Genomic DNA, 23,303 nt, shown 5'->3' with positions numbered 1-23,303 from the left:
ACAGCAGAATAGATTCCAACAGCAGAAAGCGTCTTGGCATGCCAACCCCACGTAAGACAATTCACACTCAATCCAGCTCACCTTGAGGATGAAATTTTGAATTTAAAGAGCACTTGAGAGTGGGAGAAGGGGAGAGGAGGAGACTAACTGTATTGTGATTGGATATAACCGACAAAGAGACTACAAAGAAGCAGAAGCGAGGATCTGTGTCCCACAGAAATGTGCTTTATTAATGAAGCATGGCAGCCTGGGGATGGGAGTAGGGCCCAGGGTGTGCACAGCACAGGGAGACAAGACACCCGTGGCCACAGGACAGAGCTGAGCTAGATCCCGCTGCTCTGGGTTTCCGGGCTCTAAGAAGCCAGCGCACTAGGGATGCTAAGTGCTCGCCGCCTCCAGGAAAGAGAAGCCGACTCCAAAAAGCACGAGAAAAGCTGCAGTCATCCAGCCTCTCTCATGCCCCGTGTCCTCCCAGGCAGAGAAAGCTGAAGCTGAAGGAAAAGCCGGTTGTTCCCCCAGGGGCATTTGGAGAAGAGAAGACAGCGCTGAGTCCGAGGAAGGCTCCCCAAAGAACCCAGGCGCCGCGACCCAGGTGGGCAACCGAGCTGGCAGGGTTGAGGTGGCCACACGGCAGGACACTGCTGCATGGCTGAGGGGAGCACTTGGTTGGTGGGCACGTTGGTGGTGGGTAACCCTACAGGACCTTCTGCGGTGTAACCTGGAAGCGGCCCTTCCTGGGACGGCAGGGAACGACCTAAGGGACAGGCAGGCCACTCCGGTTGGTAGGTGGCCCTTAGAACAAGTAAAAGGGACTTGCATAAGAGGCTTGTGTGCAGCCGCAGCAAGAGGGATGGATGGTCCCCGCCCCTGAAAGTTCACCTGCAGGGAGGCCTTGACCGGCTTCAGGGCGGGTGTTCTCAACACCGCATGGCATCTCAAGGCTGAGTCCTCGGAGCAGCCTTTGGGGGCAGGAAAGGAAGGCAGGACCCGGTTCCTGGGACAGGGGATGGGGTGAGGAGCCGCCGGAAGCCCGGGTCAAGCGGCAGTCACGGCTTTTTGCTGATGTTCCCCAACTGGCACAGCGCAGGACACTTTGGTGGTGGGTGTGGCCTAGGGCGCTGTGCTAATAGACGTGGTCCTAGGCGCTTCACTGGTGAGCAAGGCTCAGGGCAGTCAGGTGGACTCACGGCCGGTGGCTGGCAGGGCTGTTTGCTTTGCTGCCGCTAGTAGGACTTCTTTCCTAGGTGCCCAGGAACCTGAAGGCACCGTGTGACAACGTTTACGTGGGATTCCTTTGCTTGCATAATAATCCACGGTGCTAATGCGCTTCAACACGATCTCTCCCTCACCAAGCACCTGCTCTGAACTCCTGCCACCGAATCGGTCCTTCTCTCTACTTCCCCGCTCTTCCCCTTATCCTGGTATTGGCACCTCCGTGGGCTTCTCTGCCCAGGTCGATCATTTCACATGCCTCTTTCCAGAGAGAGAAGTGCCTCTGTCCTTTAGCATAAAAAAAAAAAAAAAAAAAAAAAAAAAGGAGTGAATGGACACACTGCCACGTTGAGAAGGAAAGACCAAGTTGCTGCAATCCTGGCTAAGCCCACACAAGCAATTCCTAAACAGGCTCATCATCATAAGGAACAAAATGATGGTATACCTGCCTGTGGTTCAGAGGGATAATTGCCAGGCTGGGATTCTGCCTTCAAGAGGCCTACACATATATCCAGAACCCTTGCAACTGCAGCGGGAGATTCTCCTGTTAGCATAGACACAGCCAGCAGAGAATTCCCCTTCCTCAATTTCTCTCAATTCAACATTGCCCCGTAGGTGTTTTCCACATACATTTGAATGTAGTCCCCCAAAATGCTAAAATAAGAATGCCATTAACAGCACCTCCATGCTGGCAACTTCTGCCCCACGTTGAAGTAAAGAAATCAAGCATATATCAGTGGGTAACAACAGTTGTTTGTTTGTTTTCCCACTGTAATCCTCCAAAACAGGCACGACCTTCAGGAAATCAGACTCACCTGATATGCGACATAGGTCAAATATCCTAAGAAATTTAAAAAAAAAAAAAAAAAAAAAAAAAAGGACGGCGGTGGAATGGCAGGGTACCCTTTATGGGACCTTGTTGTCCCTTCAACAAAGGCAGAGCATCACAAGACTGGCCTGTACCGGGCAGTCATTTCCCAACCACAGTGAACTTCTCCTGTAATTCCCACAGTGGTTTGTCCTACACGCTCTTTACGACTCACTTGTAGATGTACCCCATCTGAGAGTTTCAGTTCACGGTAGCCGCTGAAAAATGTGGGCAAGTCGCTAACTGGTCCAAAAGATTTTTCCTCCTGGCTGAGGATAGTATCACCTCATCTTTATCCCCTTCCTTAGAGCCTTCCGTATTACAGAACTGGTTGGCCCCCTTTGTCATTCAGTTTTGTGTAGAGCCAATAGAAAATTTGCCTCTTAGAGCCTAGCAAACTGGTCATATCTCCATGCTCATTCTCAGACATACTCAAACATACTTCCTGCCTTAGTCATCGAAGGTTGCTGTGACAAAAATACCATAGACAGAGTGGCTTGAACAGCAAATGTTTAGTTCTCACAGTTCTGGAGGTGGGGACGTCCAAGATCCAGGTGCCGGCAGAGTTGGTGTCTGGTGGGAGCCCACTTCCTAGTGCCACTAGACTGCTGTCTTCTCTCTGTGTCCTCCCATGATGGAAGGGGTGAGGGGACTCTCCAGGGTCTGTTGTACAAGGGCACTGATCTCATTCATGACCTAATCACTCACCTAAGGCCCCCTTCCTAATACCATCACATCGAGGGTTTGGATTCCAATATCTGAATTTGGGGTGTGTGTGTGTGTGTGGGGGGAGACACAAACATCTAATCTGTAGCACTTCCCCTCAGTGCAGACCCCACAGGCTTTTGAAAGATAATTAGGTAGTAATACAAATAAATCCATGCCCATAAGTGCAATAACGTAAATGAATGGACCAGTTCACCGAATGAAATAAATCATCTAACCTGAGTTACACTATGTCAACCAAAGAAATTGAATATGTAGCTAAAACAGCTAAAACCCTTGCAACAATGGCAGTCCAGGCACAGACAGGTTCATTGGCAGATTTTACCACACATTTAGAAAAATAAATCAATTCTACACAACATCTTTGGAAGAAAAGAAAAGGAGAGCATACCCTCCAACTCATTCTTACAAAGCCAGTACTGTCCTCATAACAAAAACAAAGACATTACAGGGAAAAACTGGCCAATATCTCTCCTGAACAAAGATGCAAAATTTCTCAACAAATATTAGCAAGTGAAAATCACCGATGTGCAAAAGTGTAATACAGCATGCCTCAGTGGGATCCATCCCGGTGGCCAAAGGCTGGCTTGACATTTACAAACCAATCCATGGAGCTCATCATAGGAGTAAACTAAAGAACAAAAACACAAAATCACCACGATATAAGGAGAAAGAGACATCTGGTGAAAGTCAACGTCCATTTGTAAATTAAAAAGCATTCTCAACAAACTAGGAATCAAAGGTAACTTTCTCAACCTGATAAAAGTCATCTTTGAAATACAGCTAACATCATGTTTTAAAGGTGAAAATCGGACTGCTTCCCCCCCTGGGATCAGGAACAAGGCAAAGTTTTCCTCTTTGGCCACTTGTATTAACATCCTACTGGAAGTCCCAGGCAGTGCGATAAAGCAGAAAATAAAGAAAAGGAATAGGAGGGAATAAACAGGAGAGATGGGGGAGTGGGATCTCCCAAAGACTACAATGTACCCACAAAGCTGTTCTCACACCCTCCAGTAGCTCTCAGGAGGGCTTTGATCAACTCTGCACCTAGGTGAAGGAGTGTTGTTAAAACAATCTGAGTAACCATGGTCAATGCTAGAAAGCAAATGCATCAGTTGGAAATAAGTAGGAATGTTAATTGTTACATCCTTTCCCTTTAATTGTATAATTTTCCCACATGTTTTCCAGGAGAAGTTTTCATTTATACTTATCGACACACATTGGGGTGCCTGGGTGACGGCTCAGTAGGTTAAGCCTCTGACTCTTGGTTTCCACTCAGGTCATGATCTCATGATCTGAGAGACTGAGCCCTGCATCTGGCTCTGTGCTGACAGGGCAGAGCCTGCTTGGGATTCTCTCTCTCCCTTCCCCACTGGCTTTCTCTCTGTCTCAAAATATACAAATAAACATTAAAAAATTAACAAAAGAACAAAAACACTGGAAAGTCAGACAACTCAAGGTACTGATTTCAGGGGAGAACCCAAAGAAATACAGATTTCAACCTTGTGTGGACTCTCAAAAACAAATCAAGTGAGCAAACAAAGCAAAAAACAGACCCCAAAAGACAGACAACTGGTGGTTGCCAGAGGGGAGGGCACTAGGGGGAAGGGAAAAGTGGGTGAGGGGAGCAGGGTGGTCCCGTTCTTCCAGTTCCGGAATGAGTAAGTCACAGGGAGGAAAAGCACAGCCAAGGGAGTCTAGTGGATGGCACTGCAGTGGGGCTGGACGCGTGGTGACAGACCACAACCACACTGGTGGCTAGCCACTGCAGTGGGGCCACATGCGTGGTGACAGACCACAACCACACTTGTGAGCTGAGCATAACAGGTAGAGGAGTTGTTGAGTCTCCGGTATCAATGCAAATTGAACAAACCTTTTAGAATCTGCTCAAGTAAGAAAGAGTTTTATTTGAGCCCGAGTTTGTACAGCTGCCCAGGAAACACGACCTTCATAGGGAAGAAAGTGATTTGAGGAACGAACACTTTTGCAGGGTTATATACTTTCTTACATCTTGTAAAAGGGGAAAAGATATAGATTAGCACATGGGCAGGAATCCCGAGTTCCCCAGGAAACAGGGGCATTGATTCATATCTCAAGGACAAGATGGTTTACCCTGAGGCTATGCATGCACCAAGCCCGTGCACAAAGCCAGCCTAGTGGTCTTAAGTCAGGATTGCGGTTTGAACAGAGTTTATACACAGTCCTGTGGACTTGGAAGGAAATCCCTTCTCTCATCACTATGTTGTATACCTGAAAACCTATGCAACATTGTGTGTCAACTATACTTCAAATTAAAAAAATAAAATCAAGGTTTTTTTTTTTTGCACCTGATTGTGAGATTCAGAAGAGTACGTTGGAAAAAATGAGGCGAGAGGATCTCTGTACTTACAGGAACCCTTCCATCTTCCCCCACTGCTTCTCTGACTTGAAAAAGAATCTGTGGGGGACCCCACGGCAGCAGAGCTCAGAACAGCAGTGTCGAGGTGGCAGAGCGTGGGCAACCCACGGTATGGATGTTGAGAGCAGGTCCCGGGGGGCATGGCAGTGAGGGGTTAGGGGTAGAAATGTGAGAAACCCTGTTCCCTATGTTAACACTGACCCCCTATCGTCCTCACTCAGGTCATAGGCTGATGCTGCCGGGTAGACTGGGGAGACTTCCAGGCCCTGGGGCCTGTCCCTGGGTATGTCACCGGAGGGTCTTAGTCTCATCCCTGAAAAGAATTCACAGTGGTTGAGCTGAGCGGTGCAAGTGAAGAGCTTCTGGGAGAGAAGGTGCACTCCAGAGACGGGAGAGTGGGCAGGTCAAGGGAGACCTGTGCACCCCAGAGTTTGACAGTAGTTAACTAGGGGATGGGCTGTTCACTACCTGGGGGGGAGATTTGGGGGAGGGGGGCAAGTTTTCAAGCCTTTCCTCCCTTATATCAGGGTCTCTGGCCTCCTTTGTCGCAGGCCTGTCTGATTTGATCCGGTTTCTGGTGTCCTTGTATGTGGGGTGCTGCCAGGACAGGCTGCTGAGGTTCCTGATAACAGGCTCTGACTCCCCCTTTGCTGGACGCCATGCATCCTGGTAAAGCCTAACTAGGTGCTTGCTCTAACACTGACACTGATTATAAAATGGGAACTGCTCCTGGTTGAAAGTCCCGTGTGCAGGAACTATGCTGGACACATGACACACATTATCCCATTTGATGTGGTGATTAAAAGAAAGTTAGATGTGAGCCTCAACAATACAAAGTATCTATCAGCATCCGGTGGTGGTCTCATCTACCTTCAAAACCCCACAACTTGGAGCATTTCACGTAGACTCATGTACCTCTACACTCCAGCATCCCCTGGGCATATGGTCCTCAGCAGGAACAGCTCTGTGAGCCACGAGAAACCATAGATTTAATATTGAAGATGAACTGGTTAAATTTCCTTTCAAGGTGGGACAATTGACAAACGTCTTACCTGTTAGCAGTTAGAAAGAAGCTTCCATGTTCGCCAATGAACTTTAAAACTTAACTCTTTGATATTTAAATCTTTTTATCCAAACCTTTTAATAACCAAATATTGGGATGCCTCGGTGGCTCAGTCGGTGAAGCGTCCAACTCTTGATATCAGCTCAGGCCATGATCTCATGGTCATGAGATCAAGCCCCGCTCAGGCTCCGTGGTGAGCATGGAGCCTGCTTGGGGTTCTCTCTCTCTCTCTCTCTCTCTCTCTCTCTCTCTCTGAAACTAAATAATAAACTTTATGAATAAACTTTATAAACAAACCAACAAATAAATAACCCAATACCTTTTCAAGGCAAAATGTTGCAAGCATAATTTATTCTCTTAGGATATGCTACGTAAGCAAGCTTATGTAGCGCAAGCAATGGTATATGATAGAGGAGAATTTTGTAGGCATAAAATTTAGTGCATACTATTCCCATAATACTTGAACAAAGTCCCAAACGTTTACCGAGTTCAACAAGCCCCTGCGTGATCTGGCCTGTGACTCTCTCACTATCTTCATTTCCTCCATGCTCCCTCCCACTCGTTCTAATGCAGCCACTGGCCACGTTGATGTCCTATGACCACACACCTTCCTTACTCTTCCCTCTGCTTGGATGGACCTACTCCTCCTATTCCCATGGCTCACTTATTTCACTCAGGGCTCTGAGACTAGCAGACCCCACCTCCCTTGCCCATTGTTCTTTATCCTCCAAATCCACTTAATAACTATTCTCAAGCACATTTATTACCACCTGATATGATACACTGATTTATATTCATTTGTTCATTAACTTTTCCTCCCCACATCATTTAAGCTCCACAAAGACAAAGTGTTCGTATTTTGCCCACCACTGTATACCCCTTGCACAGCAGGGAGCCAGGCATAAAGTACACACTTTATGGGTACATGTATTTAATATGTTTTCCTGTGAAAGTACATATTTTGGATGACCGAACAAATGGGTAGATTCTTAGACAACCCTGAGCTGAAGATGTCATTTTCTAGCAAAGAAAGAACACATCACTTGTAAGTAGCAGAGCTGGCATTTGGCCTAATTAAAACAAACAAACACACAAACTTATTTCTTTACTCAACCTAAACAGACACGTTTCAAATCAAACACGATTAACTGTGACTGTATCCTTTACAATTCAGTGGTTAATTCCTGACAGAAAAACCAAACGAAAACAATTTCCCACTAATCTGATACAGTTAACAACCAAGATTAAAGAAGATGTTGATGTTTCATCATCAACAATGCTTTATTAGGGAAGGAGAAGTAAAGTTTTATTTATCCAAATCCCCCCACTCCCCCCCCCCCACAAAAAAAAAAGAAGAAGAAAGGAAAAGAAAATAATCCTTGCCCAGGTCTTAGGCACAGATCGAAGAAAGGCTGTATTTTAAGAAAGGTAGACTTGTTCCCGATGCTTTTCCTGGGGCTCTGGGGAAGAGTGGTCCTAATTCAGAGAGGAGCCTGACCCTAAGAGGAAAGAGAACAACTTCAGGACTAAGTCTCTTCTATGTCAAACCTCAGCCCAGGAAGAGCAGAGATTCAGAGAATGCCGTCTGCCACCAGGGCAGGCTTCGGAGAGAAGATGTGCTGCTGGAGCATGGGGGAGACCTGTGATTTGTTTGCACGATGGTCTTGATGGCTTTTGCTCTTACTGCTCCTGGGTGGTCACTTCTGCTGGCACGGTGGTGGCTGCACAGGGGGACACTGCTGCTGGCAGAGTTGAGGTGGAAACTCTGGAGGTGGGCATGGCACTGGGCACTTCGGCGGTGGGCATGGGGCTGGGCACTTGGGAGGTGGGAGCACAAGAGGTCGTTGGCAGGGCTGCTTGCACTATTGCTGCTGCTGCTGATAGGACATCTATCTTTCTGGATATCAGAGAACTTAAAAAAATGCAAAGGTCAAAATGCAAGTGTCATTGTTTACAAGAGGATCACTCTTGCAGACAGAGCAAGCCAAAACCCATCAATTATTTCCAAGGACAAACTTTGGTCTCTGACTCTTTCCTTTAGACTGTGTGGCTCCCCTTTTTGTTCTTGTTAGGATCATGCCTCATCAGTATCTTGTGCATTTGGGGCCACTTTATCTCAACTTCTCTTGACCTCTTTCAATGACAAAATTGTCTTCTCTGTCTTGAGATAGCAACAGATAGTGGATGTATGCAAATACAATCTCAAGAAAAAAGATGCTGAATTCCTGGCCAATACCAAAGCAAGTCTCTACCACATCAGTTCCCATGAGGCCCTGACTAAGATTGAAGTAAGCTGCTTTGGGTGCTAAGACAAAGTCTATTCAGGGAGAATTGCCAAAGTGTAGGCCTGCCCTCAAAGGGCTCATGGAGAGGCTGGCAATGCATTAGGATGCTCTCTCTTATATTAATATGTCATGATCAAAGAGAAACTCTTGCCCTCACTTGCTTTCAGCTCAATATTATTCCCTTAATTAGGTTTTGCTTAAGAATTTCAACCTTGTAATAGAAAGACACATACTTCATCAACAAAAATTAGCTCACTTACATCCTTGGTCTGACAACTTTCAATTCCCCAGGGAAGAGTATGCACGTCATTGAGGAAAACCAGCTATTGCTGCTTACAAATTAATTCCAAACATCATCTCATATCCCCCAAGCATATAGAACCACCCCCCCCCCCATGAGATTCACTTGATTCTCCAGAGCTGTTGGGGAGCTGAGCACGAAAAGGGTGGCAACAATGTGGCAGGTGTCCCCTTTATATGGCTCGGTGGCGCCCACCTTCAGGAAGTGAAGAAGCCTAAGGCTGGGCTGGACCAGTTGTTTGGAAACCAAATGCAATCCACCTGAAATTCCCAAAATGTCTTGTCACTTCGATTACTGGAAACTTCCTGCTCTGGGATTGTCCCCATTGGGGCAAGAACTCAGTGATTTGCCTGAGGCTCTCTCTTGACCAGCAGTTCCAGTTTCATATGACAGATGAAGAATTGGGGCAGTTCTCAAACTGGGGGCCCAAGAGGTCATTCCTTGATTGGGCTTACCTTCACCTACCTCCCTGCCCCATGCCTGTATCAGAAGCCTGTGTGTCCATTTACTTCTCAACTGCCTGTCATTTAGCTTTGTGTTCTAGAATGACAGAAGCTTGGGTTCTGAGAGGCTAGCAACATGGCTTATGCTCTGTCTCTCTCGCAGGCACTTATAACTCACTTCCACTTACTCTAAGGCTGGCTGCTCACATTAACTGGTTCCTTTTAATATGGATGAAGAGAATGCATGGTCTCCACAGGGAGGGACAGGGCTCCCTGTGCAGGAGCTGAAGCCAGGATCCAGCACAACACAGGCTGTGCTATTCTGTAGAGAACAAGACTGTGTGGCCTCATGTCAATGGTGACATGGGGCTGGTCCATTTTCCACTTAATGTCTGCTAGAATGCCAAGGTTACTTTCTACCATGCTCGTCCCAGGATTTTCATTCTCTTATTTGAAATCCTGTGGGAATTTTCAACTCATAGCTCACTAAGAGAAACTGAAATGTTTGTTTTTATTGAATGTCACTCAACAGACCCGTGATCACTTCTGAAACATGAGTTAGGGTGTTAGCAGAGGCTTCAAAACTCCCTGCCTTACCTTTTCTTAACATCCCTGGGAGTACTCAATCCACTGATTCCTCCTCACCTTCCAAGTGAACTCATCTGTGGTTTTGTTTAAATAAAGGCAGGGTGGTTGGCATTAAAATCTCCCAGTAAGTTCTAAATACAGCTTACATAAACCCTTTAGTACTGTAATCACTATGCTTACAGCCCCTTATTTATTTTTATTAATATTCTATCCATTAATAGATTAATTAACGTTATCAATATCTACACATCTCACGGTAACCAGCCATCACCTGCCTTGCACCTCTTCCAATATTCAGTGAAGCAGCAGAGTACACTGGAAATGTCCTAGAGGAGACATCCAAAGACAGGAGTTTAAACCTAGGGGCGTCACTAGCTAGCTTTGTGATGCGGGAAAATATTTTCTCAGCGTCCTCTGCCTTCGTACATCTGTTATTAGTTACAGCTAACATTGACAAGAATTATTCCTAATACTTAGAAGACCTAGAACCTTCCACTGGGCTTTCCATTGTTAAAGTCAATAATTACCAGCCAAGCCATCAAATCTCCCTTGACCTTCTTGATTTCCTCCTGCAGAACCCCAGCACTCAGCCTATTTTCCTTGCACCTTTGAAGCCATTGTTTACTTCCATCAAGAACAAGTAGATAGGTGTTCCTTTTCATTGTTAAGGGTATTACTAAGTAACCATCACTATAAGGAAACTGACAAAAATGATCAAAATTCAAAAGCATTCGTGTATTCAGGCAGTTGGCTCACCATTATTGGGTTTGGGGCTTCTATGACGTCATGAGTAACGCCTGCCCTAAGAAATATCAAGATATTATGAAAAACAAGCAAACACTGAAAGAGTTGATCAAAACATATTTTCTTAATGCTTTCATGGGGATGGTTTCTGATTAGATCATTTATGGATCCACATGACAAAATAATAGGCAAAAATGAAAAGTGATCTTCCAAAAGAGTGTGTATTATATGAGAAGGGCAAGTAGCAAACCATGTGTACAATATAACTACATTTATATTTAATGTATATGTAGTTACATGTGTGTATATATAAATACATATGTAAATGTGGATCTCTTACACCATGCAGAGGAAATCAACTGTACTACCGTTTGAGATTTTAGGCACAGCTAACTGAAGGTTTTGTTATGTGCCAAGCATTGTGTGAAGAACCCTATGTGCATTAACTCATCTTTCCTTACAACAGACTTATAGGTGAAAAGTTATTTTCTCCTTCCCCACTTCAACTCTTGCCCTGTCAGTCTTTTAACGTGAAACGTATATGAACTCCCTATGATTTTCTCAGAAAGAAATTCTGAGCTGGATAAGGAGAAACATTGCTGAACATTCCCAGAAAGCAAAAAGAAAACTACTACCACCCTTCCAACAATCACGTTTAGGCAGCTAAACTGGAAACTCCATTAGGACAACCTGGTTTGAAAAAGTGGTACAATCATTTTCTCTTCTCTGTCACTAGCAGGTTTGCTGTTTTGGGTCTTTAAATTTTTGGTTTCGAACCAATGTGCAAGCACTCGCAAAAGCTCCAGGATCACTGAGCAAGTACACGGTAGACAAATTTCATGAAAGATCGAGAGAGAAAAGGACTCTTAGTTCAACAACTTGTTATTTGCATGAGCAAATGCTCTTGGATATTTTTAATCTTTGAGTAGATAAGAAATGCACACTTGGCAAAATTCAAATGGTGCAGAGATAATACACGATGAAAATGGCCCCTTACCCCTTTCCTTCAGCCACTCCATTTCCCACCCTAGGGAATCACTGTTAGCAGTCTCTCAGTGAGTCCTTCCATTGACTGTAGCTTTATATTACATGCATATGTAATGAATGTAATATAAATGTAATGAAAGCATGACAGTATCATGCTTTCCTCAGTGAATTTGTTCCTAGTGTTTATGATGAGATTATTAGTATTTTATGAGATTCTTTAGAGGAACCAGTGATGTCCAGATGTCTCACAATGAAGAAGTTTAACTAATACCAGCCATATAACACCTTGTGGGGAAACATTTACCAGTTGTCAGACTCAAGGATCCAAGAAGACAAAGGAAAAAAAAAAAAAAAAAAAAAAAGAAGGAAAGATGCAATGGGCAGTGAGCCCACTTGGGGAGAAATAGCTTTCCATTTGTCACCACTAAACCAGCCCTACAAGAGATCCTAAGGGGGACCCTGTGAGACAAAGTGCCAGAGACATCACTACAAGCATAAAACATACAGACATCACAATGACTCTAAACCCGTATCTTTCTATAATAACACTGAATGTAAATGGATTAAATGCGCCAACCAAAAGACATAGGTATCAGAATGGACAAAAAAACAAGACCCATCTATTTGCTGTCTACAAGAGACTCATTTTAGACCTGAGGACACCTTCAGATTGAGAGTGAGGGTATGGAGAGCTATTTATCATGCTACTGGAAGCCAAAAGAAAGCTGGAGTAGCCATACTTATATCAGACAAACTAGACTTTAAATTAAAGGCTGTAACAAGAGATGAAGAAGGACATTATATAATAGTTACAGGGTCTATCCATCAGGAAGAGCTAACAATTATAAATGTCTATGCGCCGAATACCGGAGCCCCCAAATGTATAAAACAACTACTCATAAACATAAGCAACCTTATTGATAAGAATGTGGTAATTGCAGGGGACTTTAACACCCCACTTACAGAAATGCATAGATCATCTAGACACACGGTCAATAAAGAAACAAGGGCCCTGAATGAGACATTGGATCAGATGGACTTGACAGGTATATTTAGAACTCTGCATCCCAAAGCAACAGAATATACTTTCTTCTCCAGTGCACATGGAACATTCTCCAAGATAGATCATATACTGGGTCACAAAACAGCCCTTCATAAGTTTACCAGAATTGAAATTATACCATGCATACTTTCAGACCACAATGCGATGAAACTTGAAATCAACCACAGAAAAAAGTCTGGAAAACCTCCAAAAGCATGGAGGTTAAAGAACACCCTACTAACGAATGAGTGGGTCAACCAGGCAATTAGAGAGGAAATTAAAAAATATATGGAAACAAACGAAAATGAAAATACAACAATCCAAATGCTTTGGGACGCAGCGAAGGCAGTCCTGAGAGGAAAATACAGTGCCATCCAGGTCTATCTCAAGAAACAAGAAAAATCCCAAATACAAAATCTAACAGCACACCTCAAGGAACTAGAAGCAGAACAGCAAACGCAGCCTAAACCCAGCAGAAGAAGAGAAATAATAAAGATCAGAGCAGAAATAAACAATATAGAATCTAAAAAAAACTGTAGAGCAGATCAACGAAACCAAGAGTTGGTTTTTTGAAAAAATAAACAAAATTGACAAACTTCTAGCCAGGCTTCTCAAAAAGAAAAGGGAGACGACCCAAATAGATAAAATCATGAATGAAAATGGAATTATTACAACCAATCCCTCAGAGATACAAGCAATTATCAGGGAATACTATGAAAAATTATATGCCAACAAATTGGACAACCTGGAAGAAATGGACAAATTCCTGAACACCCACACTCTTCCAAAACTCAATCAGGAGGAAATCGAAAGCTTGAACAGACCCATAACCAGCGAAGAAATTGAATCGGTTATCAAAAATCTCCCAACAAATAAGAGTCCAGGACCAGATGGCTTCCCAGGGGAGTTCTACCAGACGTTTAAAGCAGAGATAATACCGACCCTTCTCAAGCTATTCCAAGAAATAGAAAGGGAAGGAAAACTTCCAGACTCATTCTATGAAGCCAGTATTACTTTGATTCCTAAACCAGACAGAGACCCAGTAAAAAAAGAGAACTACCGGCCTATATCCCTGATGAATATGGATGCAAAAATTCTCAATAAGATACTATCAAATCGAATTCAACGGCATATAAAAAGAATTATTCACCATGATCAAGTGGGATTCATTCCTGGGATGCAGGGCTGGTTCAACATTCGCAAATCAATCAATGTGATACATCACATTAACAAAAAAAAAAAAAGAGAAGAACCATATGATCCTGTCAATCGATGCAGAAAAGGCCTTTGACAAAATCCAGCACCCTTTCTTAATAAAAACCCTTGAGAAAGTCGGGATAGAAGGAACATACTTAAAGATCATAAAAGCCATTTATGAAAAGCCCACAGCTAACATCATCCTCAACGGGGAAAAACTGAGAGCTTTTTCCCTGAGATCAGGAACACGACAGGGATGCCCACTCTCACCGCTGTTGTTTAACATAGTGCTGGAAGTTCTAGCATCAGCAATCAGACAACAAAAGGAAATCAAAGGCATCAAAATTGGCAAAGATGAAGTCAAGCTTTCGCTTTTTGCAGATGACATGATATTATACATGGAAAATCCGATAGACTCCACCAAAAGTCTGCTAGAATTGATACATGAATTCAGCAAAGTTGCAGGATACAAAATCAATGTACAGAAATCAGTTGCATTCTTATACACTAACAATGAAGCAACAGAAAGACAAATAAAGAAACTGATCCCATTCACAATTGCACCAAGAAGCATAAGATACCTAGGAATAAATCTAACCAAAGATATAAAGGATCTGTATGCTGAAAACTATAGAAAGCTTATGAAGGTAATTGAAGAAGATTTAAAGAAATGGAAAGACATTCCCTGCTCATGGATTGGAAAAATAAATATTGTCAAAATGTCAATACTACCCAAAGCTATCTACACATTCAATGCAATCCCAATCAAAATTGCACCAGCATTCTTCTCGAAACTAGAACAAGCAATCCTAAAATTCATATGGAACCACAAAAGGCCCTGAATAGCCAAAGGAATTTTGAAGAAGAAGACCAAAGCAGGAGGCATCACAATCCCAGACTTTAGCCTCTACTACAAAGCTGTCATCGTCAAGACAGCATGGTATTGGCACAAAAACAGACACATAGACCAATGGAATAGAATAGAAACCCCAGAACTAGACCCACAAACGTATGGCTAACTCATCTTTGACAAAGCAGGAAAGAACATCCAATGGAAAAAAGACAGCCTCTTTAACAAATGGTGCTGGGAGAACTGGACAGCAACATGCAGAAGGTTGAAACTAGACCACTTTCTCACACCATTCACAAAAATAAACTCAAAATGGATAAAGGACCTGAATGTGAGACAGGAAACCATCAAAACCTTGGAGGAGAAAGCAGGAAAAGACCTCTCTGACCTCAGCCGTAACAATCTCTTACTTGACACATCCCCAAAGGCAAGGGAATTAAAAGCAAAAGTGAATTACTGGGACCTTATGAAGATAAAAAGCTTCTGCACAGCAAAGGAAACAACCAACAAAACTAAAAGGCAACCAATGGAATGGGAAAAGATATTTGCAACTGACATATTGGACAAAGGGCTAGTATCCAAAATCTATAAAGAGCTCACCAAACTCCACACCCGAAAAACAAATAACCCAGTGACGAAATGGGCAGAAAACATGAATAGACACTTCGCTAAAGAAGACATCCAGATGGCCAACAGGTACATGAAAAGATGTTCAGCGTCGCTCCTTATCAGGGAAATACAAATCAAAACCACACTCAGGTATCACCTCACGCCAGTCAGAGTGGCCAAAATGAACAAATCAGGAGACTATAGATGCTGGCGAGGATGTGGAGAAACGGGAACCCTCTTGCACTGTTGGTGGGAATGCAAATTGGTGCAGCCGCTCTGGAAAGCAGTGTGGAGGTTCCTCAGAAAATTAAAAATAGACCTACCCTATGACCCAGCAATAGCACTGCTAGGAATTTATCCAAGGGATACAGGAGTACTGATGCATAGGGGCACTTGTACCCCAATGTTGATAGCAGCACTCTCAACAATAGCCAAATTATGGAAAGAGCCTAAATGTCCATCAACTGATGAATGGATAAAGAAATTGTGGTTTATATACAGAATGGAATACTACGTGGCAATGAGAAAAAATGAAATATGGCCTTTTGTAGCAACGTGGATGGAACTGGAGAGTGTGATGCTAAGTGAAATAAGCCATACAGAGAAAGACAGATACCATATGTTTTCACTCTTATGTGGATCCTGAGAAACTTAACAGGAACCCATGGGGGAGGGGGAGGAAAAAAGAAAAAAAAAAAAAAAAAGAGGTTAGAGTGGGAGAGAGCCAAAGCATAAGAGACTTAAAAACTGAGAACAAACTGAGGGTTGATGGGGGGTGGGAGGGAGGCGAGGGTGGGTGATGGGTATTGAGGAGGGCACCTTTTGGGATGAGCAGTGGGTGTTGTATGGAAACCAATTTGACAATAAATTTCATATATTAAAAAAAAAAAAAGAAATAGCTTTCCAGTAAGCAGCATATGTTGGTTGGCAAGTGTGCAGGAAGGTGGGCTATGGGGAAAAGAGGAATACGATGGAAGAGGCAGAGCAGATGATCCACAGGAAATGATGAAGACAGAGGGGAAAGACTCTTCAAAGACAACAAAGCTGCTGGCATTTCCTCGTATATGTATTGGACCAATCATTGCAAACTGGCAAATGGATGTTAAACCACCAGAATAAATGTGATCCATGCTGGAACACGTGTGTAATACATGAGTAAGCATGTCTGCCGTTGACACATGCTGCCTCTTTTAATTTGTATAAACTTGTACAATTTATATAAAGCATACTAAAGAAGAAAACTAAGGAAGGGAAATAGATTGTATACATGGTCAGGCAGGCAGAGAAACCAAATCCTGAGCATGTGACTGAATAGAAGCTGACGTGATACCAGAGCCAGCTGCATGTTATGTAACAGAAACCCAGGGGCTTTGGAGACACACAGGCCTCAATCTACGGCTTCCTGTATGACTGATCCTATGTGACTCATTTCACCAGGCGATGCCTCTGCACTTCTCTGGAAAATGGAGAAAATAATGTATTTATCCTGAGAGTTACTATGATGATTAATTTAAGTGAAAAGTACCTGGGGCGCCTGGGTGGCTCAGCAGGTTGGGCGTCCAACTTCAGCTCAGCTCATGATCTCCTGGTTTGTGAGTTCCAGCCCCACGTCAGACACCCTGTTGACAGCTCAGAGCCTGAAGCCTGCTTCAGATTCTGTGTCTCCTCCTCTCTCTGCCCCTCCCATGCTCACGCTCTGTCTCTCAGTAATAAATAAACGTTAAAAAAATTTTTTTTAAATGAGAAGCGCCTGCCTCCTAGTAGGTACTTAATAAACATTAATAACTATAATGTTTTAGTACATAGAGAGGCATGTAAATCTGACTCTATGTAGTATATACTGTGTAACCATTATGTTATTTTTTTTATTTCAACAGGATTATGTGATTTTTTTAATAGGTTGATTATATATATTATATTATATATGTGAAGAGATACAGAAAAAGAGGGAGTGAGGGAGATAGAGTTTGAGAAAAATGTGCTGAAATCCCTAATTCAGTTGATTATGTCCATGAACAGCCTGTTTTGTTTGTTTGCCCTGTTTTGTTTTCATCAAAAAATCCTCTATACCTAACAGCCAATGACTTGAATTAGCCATTACTTGTAAGTAACATCTTTTACAATAAATGAATAATTTAGGAAAAATTAATTAATTAATGGTAGTAACTTTAGAAATTCATCGAAAGCTTTTTAAAAATAAAAATCTGTGTGTGTGTGTGTGTGTGAGTGTGAGTGTGAGTGTGTGTGTGTGTGTGTGTATACATGGATTAGATAGATAGTGGTCCATGAAAACAAAAATAGACACAAAAATCAATACTATTTATTTGTATAGGCACATGTATATATGAAATATATAAACATAGCATATAGTAATAAAACAAAATATTTTAACATAGAAAAGAAAGCCGTCAAGAAAACAGAAAAAACAAGCTACCGAAATGGGAGAAGAGATTTGCAAGTGATGTATCTGATAGAATGTCAGTATCCAAAATCTTTAAAGCCTTCACCTGCAAAAATAATCCCATTAAAAATGGGCAGAGGACCTGAATAGACATTTTTCCAAAGAGGAACAAACAGATGAAAAGATTTTCAACATCACTATGCGTCAGGGAAATACAAATCAAAACTACACCCTATACTTGTCAGAATGGCTAAAATCAAAAACACAAGAAATAACAAGTGTTGGCCAGGACGTGGAGGAAAAGGAACCCACGTGCACTGCTGGTAGGAATGCAAATTGGTGCTGCCACTGTGGAAAACAATATGGAGGTCCCTTAAAAAGGTAAAAATAGAATTACCATATGATCCAGTAAATCCACTACTGGATTTAATGGATCCACCCATTACCCAAAGAAAATGAAAACACTAGTTCAAAAAAGACATATGCACTCCTGAGGCACCTGGCTGGCTCAGTCAGTGGAGCATGCGACTCTTGAACTCAGGGTTATGAGTTGGAGCTCCACGTTGGATGTAGAGATTACTTAAAAATAAAATCTTAAAAAAGAGATATATGCCCTCCGATGTTTATTGCAACATTCTTTACAATAACCAAGATATGGAAGCAACTCAAGTGTCCATCGATAGATGAATGGATAAAGAAGATGTGTATACAGACACACACACACACACACACACACACACACACACGTGCGTGTGTGTGTGGGGGTGGGGGGGTGTTTATTTTATATAAATTATATGTTATTCCATATATTTATATATATCAATATAATTATTATAATCATATCAATATAATTATAATTATACACTATATATTATATAAATATATAACTATAATTAAATTTTATTATATATAAATGATTTATATATAAAATTGTACAGATTATATATATATATATTTATATATAATTTATATACATTATGGAGTATTATTCAACCATCATAAAGAATGAAATCTTGCCATTTGCAACAACATGGATGGTGCTACAGGGTATAATGCTAAGTGAAGGAAGTCAGAGAAAGACAGATACCACAGGATTTCACTCATATGCGGAATTTTAATTTTTTTTTTCCAACGTTTATTTATTTTTGGGACAGAGAGAGACAGAGCATGAACGGGGAAGGGGCAGAGAGAGAGGGAGACACAGAATCGGAAACAGGCTCCAGGCTCTGAGCCATCAGCCCAGAGCCTGACGCGGGGCTCGAACTCCCGGACCGCGAGATCATGACCTGGCTGAAGTCGGACGCTTAACCGACTGCGCCACCCAGGCGCCCCACTCATATGCGGAATTTAAGAATCAAGACAAAAGAACAAACACAGAGAAAAGGAGAGGAAGAAAAACAAATAGACTCTTAAATACAGAGAACAAACTAGTGGTCACCAGGGGGAAGGTGGGTGGGGGGATGGGCAAAATAGATAAAGGGGATTGAGAACACACTTATTGTGAGGAGCACTGAGTAATGTATCAAAGTGTTGAATCGTTATATTGCACACCTGAAACTAATCTAACACTCGATGCTACTTATACTTCAATAAGAACATTTTTAAATGAAATACTGTATGTGACACTCATGATTATTTGATTCTGGGAATGAGTTAGAAGAGGAGTCAAAGGTATCTTAGGCTTTTCTTTATAGTTATATTTCTCTTTCAAATGAAACAATATAAATGCATTTTGTAATTTTAAAAATTAATTACAGGTGAAAAATTCTGACCAGGTATCACATGATATCATTAGTTACTCATTTTGAGTGATGCAGATATTCAGTATTTCCATATATGTCTTAAATTTCTCAAAATCAAAAGCTTAAAGCAAAGAAAGAGTAAACTAAAGAAAAAAATGTCAAGCAGTCAACACACCAAGATGTTGATAGTGATTATTCCGGCTGATAGGATTTCATCTTGTTATTATTATTTTTTTTTATCCAAGTATAATTAACATATCAAATATAAGAATCTATATACCCTGCGGGTATATTGACAAAACCCTCACATAAACACACAGCCACACATAATCCAGTTCTAAAATATCTTTGTGGAAAATCACAGGGATGGTTTCGCACAGCTTTTATCCTGGCCTTGTCATTTTCGTCACAAATGACACCCGATTTACCCCACTGTCATGCCAGAGTTAGGCAGACAGCTCAGCTTCTTTCCTCAAGCCCACCTGGGCACTCCCACACTGCCATTGTCTCACAAGGCTGATCAAAGACCATGGAGCTGCCCTAGGGAGAGAGATGGTAGCTATAGGTAGCAATAGGAAAGCTCCTAGCTCTTACATACACAGCCTACGCGGGCTTCACAAGGCTCCTGAGGAGCTGTATTTAGCAATTCTTCTACACCTGTTAGAAACATTCCAAGCTTCAGTTTGTTTGTTGGTTCATTCCAAATTGCAAAGGATCATATTCAACCTCTCATTTGAAGCATCCCTTTCTTTAATTTTGTATTTATGGACTTAAAAATGGCAGCAAAAAGCCCACACAAAACTAGTAAAATACATTAAATCTCTCAAGTGTCCTTTTGCTTCTCTTTTTTTTCCAGGACACCGAGCTTCTGGAGCCCTGTGCTTGTCAGTTCCTCAGGTAACTTGGAGTCCTGCAGCTGCCTATAACACCCTATTTCAAGATTCAAAACTACGTTCTCGCTTTAAAGCCCGATTTCTGCATCAGGCAGAAGTTTCATGGCTCGACCAGTGACAGTCCCAGCCTTGGGGGCAACTCTGACTTGGAAATGTCTTTCTTTTTCTACATTGAACCTAGCAAACCTCAGCGCCCTGAGCTGTGGGCCTGTGGCTCCACTCTCTAGTCCAGGCTGGGAGGGGGGGAATCAGGTGGGACAGCTGGTGCCCCAACTCACCCGGCCTCCTCTTCTTTCCCAGGCGCACGTCCACGGGGCCTCACATGACAAAACTTCTAGCTCCTTCCCTGCTTGGTCTCCCTGCATGGACCCACGTGCTGGGAGACTGCAGATAGGGCAGACCCAGAGGGCCATTCCTGACCTGTGCTAGCAGATCCTGATTATGCATGATGCTCTAGGGTAGACATTGAGGCCCCAGACTGAATGAGACAAACTCCCTGTACTGAGGGGCTCCTAAGACTTTATGTGACATACAAATTAAAATAAAATGTTGGCAAGCACAATGGTAAACATACATAGTTTACCCAAAAAGGCATTTGATTCAGCAGAGGTTGGCTGTGGTCAGGATCTGATTGAAGTCAGAGGTCTGGGTGGGTCAGACTGCGGAGTCTGAGGCTCCCATTCCATGGCAGGACCCTGCCATCCCTCATTTCACGTTGGTCACTGGCCGGGGCCCTGGGGCTGCATTTCAGTGGGATGACTCAGCCGTGGGTCTGTCTCCTCCCACATTCCTGGCCCAGAATCGCACCGTCCATGTGGCCTTCGAGCAGAAGCGGAGGCTTCCGAGTGCTCAGCACCTCTGCAGCAGGAGGGAAAGGAATGTGGGTCACTCATTTCATGCAGCAGAAGACACTCCTTTCCTAGGACTATTGATATCTGTGGACACTGGGCAAAGTGCAGTTTCCTATTCTCTAATTTCATGGGGGAGACTGTAGGCATTGTCCATTTAGAAATGTCACTTAACACTGGGAGGATCCTGAGAATATATTTCTGATTTTTGAGTAGTCTTTACAACTTCTGTCCATTTGATGCCTAAGAATATTCACAGTGAGCATGATATTAATCTCACTCCTCTTCTCCATACTTTAACAGCCCAGCTAATAGTAGGCAGGGGCCCCTTGCTGAGTCCAGGGTCATGATTCAGTTCAAGATTCAGATGACACTGGCACCTGAGGTTTTATTGCTCGAACCTGAGCAATAATTCACAAAATAGACCTCAAACAGGGCTGAACAATCTTGTTCTGGATTTAGCTCAGGGTTGCATTCAAAAGAAAAAAACCAATACAAGTTCTCAGAAAGAAAAACAATGTTAAAATTCATTAAAATGCTTAAAGTTAATTTAAATGTGTATTTCCAAAGTGGCGAACTGGACCCAGTGTTTACAGCAGCACTCTCAACAATAGCCAAATTATGGAAAGAGCACAAATGCCCATCGCCTGATGAATGGATAAAGAAGATGTGGTGCATATACAAGGGAATATTTCTTGGCGATTAAAAAGAATGAAATCTTGGCATTTGCAGCAACGTGGATGGACTTGGAGTGTATTATGCTGAGCAAAATAAATCAGTCAGAGGAAGACAAATGTATGCTTTCACTCTTATGTGGAATTTAGAAGCAAAACAGATGAACGCAGGAAAAGGGAAGGAAAAGGAAAATAAGAGAAAAACAGAGAGGGAAGCAAACCATAAGAGACCCTTACATAGAACAAACTGAGGGTTGCTGGAGGGGAGGTGGAGGAGGGATGGGCTAGATGGGTGATGGACATTAAGGAGGGCACTTGTTGGGATGAGCACTGGGTGTTGTATGTAAGTGATGAATGAGCCAATCAATTCTACTCCTGAAACCAATACTATGCTATATGTTAGCTAATTTGAATTTAAATTTGAAACAAAAGTGGCAAACTGGAAACATGACAAAAAAAAAAAAAAGGCTTAAATCTTCCTTACCTATTTCCCTAAATTTGTAGTCACCTTTGCATAGCCACTGCCCTTAACTTCCAGTCCTCTCCTCTCCCGCCCCATCCTCTCCCCTCTTCTCTTCTCACATCTTGCCTGTATTTCTCCCTCACTTGCTCCTTTATGCTCCGAAGAGCAGTGTTTGCTCAGTGTTTGCTGCTTTTGTTTCTCTTGCCCATCCTTCCCCATTTCCAGCTCAGTTGTTTTCCATTGCAAGTGTTGTCCTGTCCATCCTAGTGTTAACCTATCTGGGATTTCTGTAATTCTTTATGTCCTCCTCTTTATCCATTATGCAACTCAGTAGCACACAAGAATAGTCAGCAGCAGGCGGTGAGGGGTGGGGTGGGGGAATGAGGAAGGAGAGAGAATGCACTGCAGTTAAGTGTTATTATTATTATTTTTTTTTCTGTCTCAGAGGTGGTAAAATGGTCTTCCTCCCGGGAAGTCACAAGACTGTTGTGAAGCCCATGTAAGATAAAGGAATTTAGGAACCTAAACCATTTATTTATTCAACAGATACTATTTCCGCATCTGATCTGTTCAGGTCTTGGCCACGTGTCCCACGTGCAGAATGGGGAAGCTACAGTCCCTGTGGAGGAAGAGCTGCAGGCTTGGGGGAGAAGCAGGTGAGTGGAAAGCCCACTGAAGGAGGATGGATATCATCAGTGAGGCTCAGCCAGTTTCAGGAGACTCTCAGGTGCGACACCTGTCCCAGTGGAAGGGATCCAGAAAGGCTTTTCACTGAAGTGATGGCTTTGTTGAGAATGGTGTCCATTGTATCCAGGTAAAAATGATGACTAAAGGCCCTGCGGGGGAGAAGAAGATGGTGTGTGAGAAAATTACCAGAAGACTGATACTGTAACTGCACACGGATCAAGGAATGGATGGAACAACAAGGAAGGGGTCTGGAGGGCAAGAGATGGCTGTGTGTTGGACCAG

At 42.8% G+C, this 23,303-nt stretch overlaps 1 long non-coding RNA gene across 1 annotated transcript; it reads right to left on the bottom strand.

The window, feature by feature from the left end:
• Window positions 1-203: 203 nt before the first annotated feature.
• On the bottom strand, window positions 204-6,487 carry LOC123379070. The gene is made up of 2 exons (XR_006583057.1): window positions 6,257-6,487; window positions 204-1,500 (listed from the first exon to the last, which is right to left on the bottom strand). It is a non-coding gene; the product is annotated as an uncharacterized LOC123379070 (long non-coding RNA).
• Between the last annotated feature and the right edge of the window lie 16,816 nt (window positions 6,488-23,303).

Source organism: Felis catus, chromosome C1 (genome assembly GCF_018350175.1).
Source record: "Felis catus isolate Fca126 chromosome C1, F.catus_Fca126_mat1.0, whole genome shotgun sequence".
In the NCBI taxonomy this organism is placed as follows: domain Eukaryota; kingdom Metazoa; phylum Chordata; class Mammalia; order Carnivora; family Felidae; genus Felis; species Felis catus.
Note: the sequence above shows the minus strand (reverse complement) of the source record. Positions and strands in the feature narration are given on the sequence as shown.